The 11,281-nt window shown below is 41.8% G+C and overlaps 1 pseudogene; it reads right to left on the reverse strand.

Moving 5' to 3' along the window:
• Positions 1–334: 334 nt before the first annotated feature.
• LOC149139060 (profilin-1-like) lies at positions 335–10,994 on the reverse strand (annotated as a pseudogene).
• Between the last annotated feature and the right edge of the window lie 287 nt (positions 10,995–11,281).

Below are 11,281 nucleotides of genomic sequence, written 5' to 3' on the forward strand. Positions count from 1 at the left end.
TACTCCACTGTGTCATTTGACAAAGCAATGGCAATCTAGTGAGTGCTTTGAGCAAGTGGCGATGGAGGCATCGAAGGAGAAGGAAAATGGCCGAACAAAAATATGGTAGTTTTTTTTACGCATTCAAATATATCACTGAAAATTCAGAAACCTCAACGCGAGGAAAAACGTACAGGAGTTACTAATGAAGCACCTCATCATTATTTTAAAAATGCATATATATTCCATTACTTAATGACTAGGATTAGGCAGAATTACCAACATCTAAAAAACAGGAAGAAATTAAATTGGCACAATGGCCCATACAAAATTATAACTAGGGACAAACTAGCAATTAGATGCCCTGATCAATAATATAGTCACCAAGCCTCTCGATAATCATAGTACATTCACATGGAGTCACTGGTTCATCCTAAAGGCCAAAGATAAGGGCACAGGTTGTCTTCCTAATGGTGACACCTGCAGATCTTTTCTTCAGTCTGATGACAACTCCAAGATCACTTTCGATGAAAGTATACTTTGTTCCTCCAATATACAGGCCAGTTGGTGCAAGGGATCTAGGCTCAACAAAATCGTACTGTGATGACCTCGTAAAACTTGTAATTATGAAAAGTTACTATGGTAAGAAACTAGTGTGAACTGTTAATTACTGTTGTTAAATGATATCATTTTATTTATGAAATGGAAGATATTTTGGAAAATGCTGGTAGTCTCCTAAGGGAGGATTTCTAAAGAAAAAGAAACAGTTATAAAACTGAAAAAGAAACTAACCCTTCAGCCAGGAAAAGTCCTGGGAGGGAAAACCCCTGGTCTGTTGTGACAGAGAGGGAGAGAATTCAGAGGAAAAAAAAAAGAAAAGAGAAAGAAAGGAGGGTTAAGTCTGGTAAGGACCAGATAACCCTAGCACAACAGTGCATGAGTCTTGTTGAGGGCTGCAGGCCTGCAAGACAGCTCGGGGGGAGATTCCAACGTATCGATGGATCTCATGGTTGGGTGGATAAGAGCAAGCATGTAAGATGCAGGTGAACTTCTGGAGCGTTAATTCTTGTGTCTGACAGACCAGGTATGGGTTATTCACCAGACTCAAACTTCTGTATTCCGTTATTCTGTTGCTAACTACATAAAAAGTTTACCTGAAATATTATAAACAGTTCTATGAGCATATATTACTGACTGTTCAAGTCAAACAAACAGAAATCTAGTTGCTATATAAATGCATGTTAACTGTGAGATAAATGCATGTTAACTGTGAGATAAATGCATGTTAACTGTGAGAGCCGAAGCTTGTTAACTGTACAAATCGATACATGATAGCTGTAAAAATCAATGCATAAGTAACTGTAGGAGTCGATGCATGTGAACTGTAAGAAGGTGATGCATGGTAGTTGCATAGAAATAACTAGCTACTTAAAGCCGAGGTATATCTGTATAAAAACCTCACGAAGGTCTTCAGTACCATAACAGTAGATGCATGGCGACATATGCATGAATGATTCACTGGCGAAAAGATTCATTAACAATCTATAACCGTAGAAAGATTTATGGGAAACAACAGATCAAACATTGAATAGTCGTATTACTGCAACAGTCATGAAACACATTGAACACTAAGTGCCATTTATAGAATACGGTGAGGTCGTTCCAAGAAAGCTCATCGAACCCTGTACCTAGGGTTTAGTTCACTATACATGTAAACAAGTGAAAGACGACTGTATCAATGTAGAATACAAACGAATAACATCATTTAACAAGTAAAGGCACTATGATGGCACAGGACCGCTAAGGTAAGCGGCCATTTAACTGCCGTATACAGTCACGAATCGTCGAGTGAACGGAGGGTTATTATAAACAAACCCTCGTTATTATAAACAAACCCTCGAAAGGGATATGCCGACTCTGTTAAATAGAGAAACAACAATAACATTAAATGTAACAGACTCCATACATTCTGGAAAAGCAATTTCTTATGTATATAGACAAGCAAGTTATTGTTGTAATATAAGCTAACGAAAACATATTCATCGTATCCAAGAGGAAGAAGAAATACACATATGTTAGCATGCGATAAATAAAACCCCGACGGGTATGGCAACAGCCTGTTCATAAATGTCCAGAGGGCCGAGGAAAAACCCTGGCCTCTTCATACACAGATACACCTTAAGAGATCACAATGAATACCCAAAACAGTAAGAGAACTGAGATAAACAATTATTCCGACTTAAACCGAGTCCATTTGGTTCGGGCGAGGAAGGCCGTGAACTCTTAAAACAAAATATACAAATTCTGGGCGAGGTACCAAAAAAATACATTTATCATAAGACTTTATAACCCGATTGGACGCGGGTGTCGGCATGGAAAGGCCGACCGCTAATCTCAATCAGGGTTTGGGGCCGAACAGAGGAACCCTGAGACAACAAAAGAGTTGCCATGAGGAACCCTCAGGCCAAGAAACGATACAAGTAAACCCTTAATCATCTGAGCTAACCAAAGCTCTGCATCAACTCGTGGAGAACAATTACCTGTGCATATTCGGTGGCATGACCTATCCTTGAGCAGTGGGAGGATCGAGAGGCAACCCCTGCAATAACAAACGCTTCAAGTGAGCCGTGAATGTATTAAACGAAGCGATAAACCCTGTGTATTAAGGCACCGAGTATATAACTATTCAACAAACTGTGATAAAACTCTGAAATCGGCGGTCAGTTACCTGTAATAGCTGTGCAGAACTTGGCATAAGGTGTAGACAAGGAGTCGCTGAGCTGAATGAACATTCGACCAAACCAACAGGTGCAAATGAACCCGAATCATGCGGCTTATGGAATATAAACCCGCTAAACCCTGGAATAATTGTGAACCCTCCGATCTCCTTAGATAATCTTCACCATTCATCCAAGCGAAGGATTGGCCCGTAAACCTCAGCGGTCTCCCCGAGACTTCACATGGACCTTGCACGGAGCTAGCCACCTGGTCAAGGTAGGTGAAGGCATTTACACTTCCGTCACACCTGGCACCAGAGTTAACCGGAGACAGCCAGCCGATTGGAATGATAACTGTTGACCTTACCAGATGTCCAACAGATCGTATTGTAATAATCAGAAAGGAACATTATGATATAGGTTTAACATATGTTTATGTGAACCTTGGATGCATATCGGTATTCAAGAGCCGAATTATATGTATGTGTAAAGTAGTGTCATGACCGTATGCATATATATGGAGGTTCATAAAGTGTTAGATTTACAATTAAAATTTTTTTTTTATGGTATATTACCGTGGAGTCGTGACAATGTGGTATCAGAGCAGAGGTTTCAAAACTGTGGCCTCTGGAGCAGTAAGATCCAGCTGCATGGAAGAATTAATTCAGCTAACTGTTTTCTGTTATTAATTAGGAGATAAATACAGAAACAGCAATCCGCTAACAGTCAACAGTAAAGATGGAGGAGATGCAGGGAGCTGACAGCGTTCCTCGGGAAAATCCAGAGCTGTGGGTACAGCTTGGTGCAGAGACACGCAGTACCAATCTGGCGATACTGCAAACTGTTCAAGAACTGAAGAATGAAATGGCGCGTCTGCGAGAAGACAACGCGCGATTGACAGTGGAGCAGGAAAGAATATTGAAGAGTCTGTCGGACAGACAAAATCCACCATTAGCCAATCCCAGTGCAGAACAGCAAAGGGCAACTGAAGAACGGAATTATGCACCTGAAATCTCAGAGGAGAAGGAGGACCATTCTGACAATGTATTAGAGCAGCAGACTTCAAAGAGACAGAAAATGGAATTACAGGGAGAATTCCGGAAAATTAAACCTCCACATTTTGATGGAGAGCAGGAAGAAGCGGCAGAGGCTTGGTTAATTAACATTAACAAGTATTTCCAGCTGTATGAGTATGATCAGAATCTGAAGGCGCGACTGGCCATCTTCCAGCTACAGGGCAAAGCAACCCTGTGGTGGGAAGAAATTAAAATTGTAAAAGGAGTAAGTGAGCAGAACATAACCTGGGAAAAGTTTCAGAAATACTTCAAGGAGAGATATCTAACCGAGCGTTTCTATGATGAGAAGGCACGGGAATTCCATGATTTACGACTGGGACAGCAGTCTATGGACGAGTTCATTAACCGCTTCACTTCCCTGCTTCGCTATGTGCCATATATCAAGGAGGAGAAGGCCAAAGTGCAGAGATTTGTAAGCAGCTTACCAGCCTATATAAGAGAACGCATTGAGTTTGATAATCCCAGGACAATGGATGAGGCGATTCGTAAGGCAAGAATCTGTTATCAGCAAAACAAGCAAAAAGGAGACATTTCAAATAAAAGGTGGAATGAAAGAAAAAGCAACAGAATTGCTGGTAATAACAAAGGAAGTCGTGGTAATGGCAGCAAGGGTGCTGGTAAGGGACAGATGAGCAGAAATGTAGCAAAGAGTACCTTTCGGACTAAACCAAGTGAGAGCAGAATCAGTGAACCACCTGTCAAGTCAGACCTTGAGGGGATGACCAGACCTCCAGTCCAATGTTGGGGTTGTGGGGGACCACACTACGTTAAGAACTGCCCTCAGCGTAAAGGAGTGGACCAAATATCTCAGATCCAAGAAGCCTCGACTGTTGGAGAAGTGGCGCGCAGCATGCCAAGAATTAACGCAGCCTTGGATGACCGTCAAGCGGAATACCAGCCGACCATGGTGGAGTTTGAAGGTAAAATTTCAAATCTTTCTATAGCTGTTCTTATTGACCCAGGAGCTACTTTAAGTTATGTTAGCCCAAAAATAGTAGAACAGTGTAAGTTATCTGGTGAAAAGTTCAGGAACCCATGGCTGGTACAGCTAGCCACATGAGCTAAGAGACGAGTCTTAGCCAAAATTAATAACTGTCCTTTCAGCATAGAAGGGCAGCCAATTACAGCAGACCTGAATGTACTTCCATTGGGGTCCTATGACATCCTGATTGGTATGGATTGGTTGGAAAAACATTGGTCGTTGGTAAACTGTAAGACCAAAACTATCTATTACAAGGATGACTTGGGGCAGCAGCAAGAGTTGCAGGGGATTAAACACCCTGTACAGATCCGACCTATCACTGCTTCTCAGCTAGCTAAATGTCTCAGAAAGAAGTGCCAGATTTACGCTATTCAAGTGGGTTATGCAAACCAGAAAGACAAAATATCTGCATTAGACAGCATTCCGGTAGTGCAGGAATTTGTGGATGTTTTTCCTGAAGAGGTACCAGGACTGCCTCCAAAAAGAGATATAGATTTTACTATAGAGTTAACACCAGGGGCAGCCCCTGTGTCACGGGCACCATACCGGATGAGCGTACCCGAGTTGACAGAATTAAAAATGAAACTACAAGAGTTGCTGGATAAGAATTATATCCGCCCCAGCGTGTCACCGTGGGGAGCTCCAGTATTATTTGTCAAAAAGAAAGATGGAACTCTCTGTATGTGTATAGATTATCGTCAGCTGAACAAGCTCACGATTAAGAACAAATACCCCTTGCCTCGGATTGACGAACTCTTTGATCAGGTGAAGGGAGCAAAGGTTTTCTCCAAGATCGATTTGCGATCTGGTTATCATCAGATCAGAATTAAAGAAGAGGACATCGCCAAAACCGCTTTCAGAACACGCTACGGGCATTACGAGTTTGTGGTGCTGCCCTTTGGCTTGACCAATGCACCCGCCACCTTTATGTGTTTGATGAACAACGTGTTTCACCGGTTTTTGGACAAATTCGTGCTGATATTCATTGATGATATTCTGGTATATTCCCGTTCCCATGAGGAACACAAAGAGCACCTGAGGATGGTGTTGCAAACTCTTCGGGAACATCAGCTATATGCTAAGTTTAGTAAGTGTGACTTTTTCAAGGAGGAAATTCAATATTTGGGCCATGTGATTACTAAAGAAGGAATTGCAGTAGATCCTGAGAAAATAAAGACTATTATGGAATGGCCCATACCCAAGGATGTAGCCGATATCAGATCCTTTATGGGACTAGCTGGCTATTACCGAAGATTTGTGGAGGGTTTCTCAAGGATAGCATACCCTATCACTTCCTTGCAGAAAAAGGGGAAGGTGTTTAAGTGGACAGCGGAATGTCAGCAGAGTTTTGATCGGTTGAAGCATTTACTCACCACTGCACCCATCTTGAGTATAGCTGATCCTAATAAGGATTACGTTGTGTGTACTGATGCAAGTAAAGAGGGTGTGGGAGGAGTATTAATGCAGGAAGGGAAGGTAATTGCGTATGAATCAAGAAAATTAAAAGATCATGAGCAGAAGTACTCTGCTTACGATCTAGAATTAACAGTTGTTATTCATGCGCTGAAAATGTGGCGACATTACCTCTTGGGGAGGAAATTTCTGTTGTTGACAGATCACCACAGCTTGACCAATTATTTCAGTCAACCTACCTTGAATGCAAGACAAGGTCGTTGGGCAGATTTCCTAAGTGGATTCGACTTCGAGATTAAGCACTTAAAAGGCAAAGAGAACCGGGTGGCTGATGCATTGAGTCGAAAGGTGCAGTGTTTGTGTGAACTTTCAGTCAGCAAGTGGCGAAACTCTCTGTTTGAGCAGATTAAATCAGCAGCAAATCAAGATGTTGAATACCAACAGTTAAAACAGCAGGTACAACAATCAGTTAAAGAAAGATTACAGCAAGGTTATACACTGGACAGTGCTGGCATGCTGTATTTTAATAAAAGATTATATGTACCTGATTCAAATGACCTTAAGAACCTGATTTTGGACGAGTTCCATACCAGCCACTACACTGGCCATCCAGGGTACCAAAAGATGGTCACTGCACTTAGGAAGGAATATTTCTGGCCTAGAATGAAGAAGCAAGTGGTTGAGTATTTGGCAAAGTGTTTAGAGTGCCAGCAGATTAAGGCAGAACATCAGCATCCGGCCGGGCTATTACAACCTTTGCCTATTCCGGAATGGAAATGGGAAACCATTTCCATGGATTTTATAACCGGTTTGCCTCGAACAAGGAAAAACCATGATTCCATCATGGTGGTAGTAGATAAGTTGAGTAAAGCGGCACACTTCATACCTGTGCAGTCCACTTATAAAGCGGTGCAAATTGCTCACCTTTTTATGCAGAATGTGTTCAGACTGCATGGACTACCGAAGGTAATCATTTCAGACCGGGATGTAAAGTTCACATCCACCTTTTGGAGGACGTTGTTCGCTGAGTTGGGAACACAGCTGAACTTTAGCACAGCCTACCACCCGCAGACCGATGGTCAAACCGAGCGAGTAAATCAAGTGTTGGAAGATATGTTGAGAGCGTATGTGATGATGAAACCAAACCAATGGGAAGAATATTTGCACCTGGTTGAATTCGCTTATAACAATGGATATCATACCTCGACACAGTTAAGCCCCTTTGAGGTTTTGTATGGGCGAAAATGCCGCACACCCTCAAGTTGGGGTGGACCTGAGGATAAGCTGAGTTTGGGTCCGGAAATGCTTAAAGAAATGGAAGACATGGTGAAAAGAGTGCGTGCCAATTTGAAGGCTGCACAGGACCGGCAGAAAAGTTTTGCGGACAGAAAAAGAAGGTTTAAAGAATATCAGGTTGGTGACCATGTGTTTGTGAGGATCCAAGCCAGAAGGAGCACACTGCAATGGAGCGGATGTGCCAAGCTGGCTCCTCGGTACTTTGGACCTTTTCAGATCTTGGCTAGAGTGGGGCCGGTGGCTTACCAACTCGCCTTGCCAAGCCATATTAGAATTCACAACGTTTTCCACGTTTCTGTTCTAAAGAAATATGTATACGATCCTAAACATGTGATCAAATGGCAAGATGTTCGGGTAAGAACTAACCTCGTTGTTTTGAACATGTGGATATACTTATGGAAACTGACTGAGGATATTGATTGTCTGCAGGTCGAACCGGAAGGCGAGGTTCTGGTCGAACCACAGAGCATTCTCGACCGGAGAGAAGTGCGGCTGCGGAAATGGGTTATTACCCAAATTAAAGTGTTGTGGCAGCAGTATGGGCCGGAGGAGGCTACTTGGGAAGACGAGGAGCTTATGAGGAAAGTATACCCAGACTTATTTAAAGGGAATAGACATCGGGACGATGTCCAATCCCAGGGGGGAGGATGTGATGACCCCGTAAAACTTGTAATTATGAAAAGTTACTATGGTAAGAAACTAGTGTGAACTGTTAATTACTGTTGTTAAATGATATCATTTTATTTATGAAATGGAAGATATTTTGGAAAATGCTGGCAGTCTCCTAAGGGAGGATTTCTAAAGAAAAAGAAACAGTTATAAAACTGAAAAAGAAACTAACCCTTCAGCCAGGAAAAGTCCTGGGAGGGAAAACCCCTGGTCTGTTGTGACAGAGAGGGAGAGAATTCAGAGGAAAAAAAAAAGAAAAGAGAAAGAAAGGAGGGTTAAGTCTGGTAAGGACCAGATAACCCTAGCACAACAGTGCATGAGTCTTGTTGAGGGCTGCAGGCCTGCAAGACAGCTCGGGGGGAGATTCCAACGTATCGATGGATCTCATGGTTGGGTGGATAAGAGCAAGCATGTAAGATGCAGGTGAACTTCTGGAGCGTTAATTCTTGTGTCTGACAGACCAGGTATGGGTTATTCACCAGACTCAAACTTCTGTATTCCGTATACTGGTGTATAGGAGGGAAGTATAGTTAAGCTTAAGTTTCTGTTGCTAACTAGATAAAAAGTTTACCTGAAGTATTATAAACAGTTCTATGAGCATATATTACTGACTGTTCAAGTCAAACAAACAGAAATCTAGTTGCTATATAAATGCATGTTAACTGTGAGATAAATGCATGTTAACTGTGAGAGCCGAAGCTTGTTAACTGTACAAATCGATACATGATAGCTGTAAAAATCAATGCATAAGTAACTGTAAGAGTCGATGCATGTGAACTGTAAGAAGGTGATGCATGGTAGTTGCATAGAAATAACTAGCTACTTAAAGCCGAGGTATATCTGTATAAAAACCTCACGAAGGTCTTCAGTACCATAACAGTAGATGCATGGCGACATATGCATGAATGATTCACTGGCGAAAAGATTCATTAACAATCTATAACCGTAGAAAGATTTATGGGAAACAACAGATCAAACATTGAATAGTCGTATTACTGCAACAGTCATGAAACACATTGAACACTAAGTGCCATTTATAGAATACGGTGAGGTCGTTCCAAGAAAGCTCATCGAACCCTGTACCTAGGGTTTAGTTCACTATACATGTAAACAAGTGAAAGACGACTGTATCAATGTAGAATACAAACGAATAACATCATTTAACAAGTAAAGGCACTATGATGGCACAGGACCGCTAAGGTAAGCGGGCATTTAACTACCATATACACTCACAAATCGTCGAGTGAACGGAGGGTTATTATAAACAAACCCTTGTTATTATAAACAAACCCTCGAAAGGGATATGCCGACTCTGTTAAATAGAGAAACAACAATAACATTAAATGTAACAAACTCCATACATTCTGGAAAAGCAATTTCTTATGTATATAGACAAGCAAGTTATTGCTGTAATATAAGCTAACGAAAACATATTCATCGTATCCAAGAGGAAGAAGAAATACACATATGTTAGCATGCGATAAATAAAACCCCGACGGGTATGTCAACAGCCTGTTCATAAATGTCCAGAGGGCCGAGGAAAAGCCCTGGCCTCTTCATACACAGATACACCTTAAGAGATCACAATGAATACCCAAAACAGTAAGAGAAGTGAGATAAACAATTATTCCGACTTAAACCGAGTCCATTTGGTTCGGGCGAGGAAGGCCGTGAACTCTTAAAACAAAATATACAAATTCTGGGCGAGGTACCAAAAAAATACATTTATCATAAGACTTTATAACCCGATTGGACGCGGGTGTCGGCATGGAAAGGCCGACCGCTAATCTCAATCAGGGTTTGGGGCCGAACAGAGGAACCCTGAGACAACAAAAGAGTTGCCATGAGGAACCCTCAGGCCAAGAAATGATACAAGTAAACCCTTAATCATCTGAGCTAACCAAAGCTCTGCATCAACTCATGGAGAACAATTACTTGTGCATATTCGGTGGCATGACCTATCCTTGAGCAGTGGGAGGATCGAGAGGCAACCCCTGCAATAACAAACGCTTCAAGTGAGCCGTGAATGTATTAAGCGAAGCGATAAACCCTGTGTATTAAGGCACCGAGTATATAACTATTCAACAAACTCTGATAAAACTCTGAAATCGGCGGTCAGTTACCTGTAATAGCTGTGCAGAACTTGGCATAAGGTGTAGACAAGGAGTCGCTGAGCTGAATGAACATTCGACCAAACCAACAGGTGCAAATGAACCCGAATCATGCGGCTTATGGAATATAAACCCGCTAAACCCTGGAATAATTGTGAACCCTCCGATCTCCTCAGATAATCTTCACCGTTCATCCAAGCGGAGGATTGGCGCGTAAACCTCAGCGGTCTCCCCGAGACTTCACATGGACCTTGCACGGAGCTAGCCACCTGGCCAAGGTAGGTGAAGGCATTTACACTTCCGTCACACCTGGCACCAGAGTTAACCGGAGACAGCCAGCCGATTGGAATGATAACCGTTGACCTTACCAGATGTCCAACAAATCGTATTGTAATAATCAGAAAGGAACATTATGATATAGGTTTAACATATGTTTATGTGAACCTTGGATGCATATCGGTATTCAAGAGCCGAATTATATGTATGTGTAAAGTAGTGTCATGACCGTATGCATATATATGGAGGTTCATAAAGTGTTAGATTTACAATTAAAATTCTTTTTTTATGGTATATTACCATGGAGTCGTGACACGTACACTATGGTTGTCACTTCCTTAGGCTTCGTCAATGGGAAGCTATCGCTCTAAGCACAAACAATGACATCCTTCCCAATAATGGCCGTCGTGGTGAGCCAATTTTCCTGGACGATCTCACACATGAGATGGTCATCAACGTAAGTCTGTCATTACATCTTCCCTTCTGCGAAAATTTAGCAAGATCCCACAAAGGCAAGCCCAACCAAATCTGAGACAATACAAAAGAAAATCAGGTTCAAGATTGCCCAAGAAAATTGATAACTTGTAGCAAATTACAACGAGTAACCCACGTGATCGAATCAAGTACCATGGAGAAAAATATAGAACCAATAACTAACCATAACAAAAGTATGGCAACTTATAGTTTATGTTGAAAGAAGGGATCAATAAATTGCATATTTAAAGTTTTAAATATGATTTTCTTGAAATTGAGTGGAGGATT

This window comes from Pinus tabuliformis, chromosome X, assembly GCF_031772625.1.
Source record: "Pinus tabuliformis cultivar Carrire ecotype Pingquan chromosome X, CPIR1, whole genome shotgun sequence".
In the NCBI taxonomy this organism is placed as follows: domain Eukaryota; kingdom Viridiplantae; phylum Streptophyta; class Pinopsida; order Pinales; family Pinaceae; genus Pinus; species Pinus tabuliformis.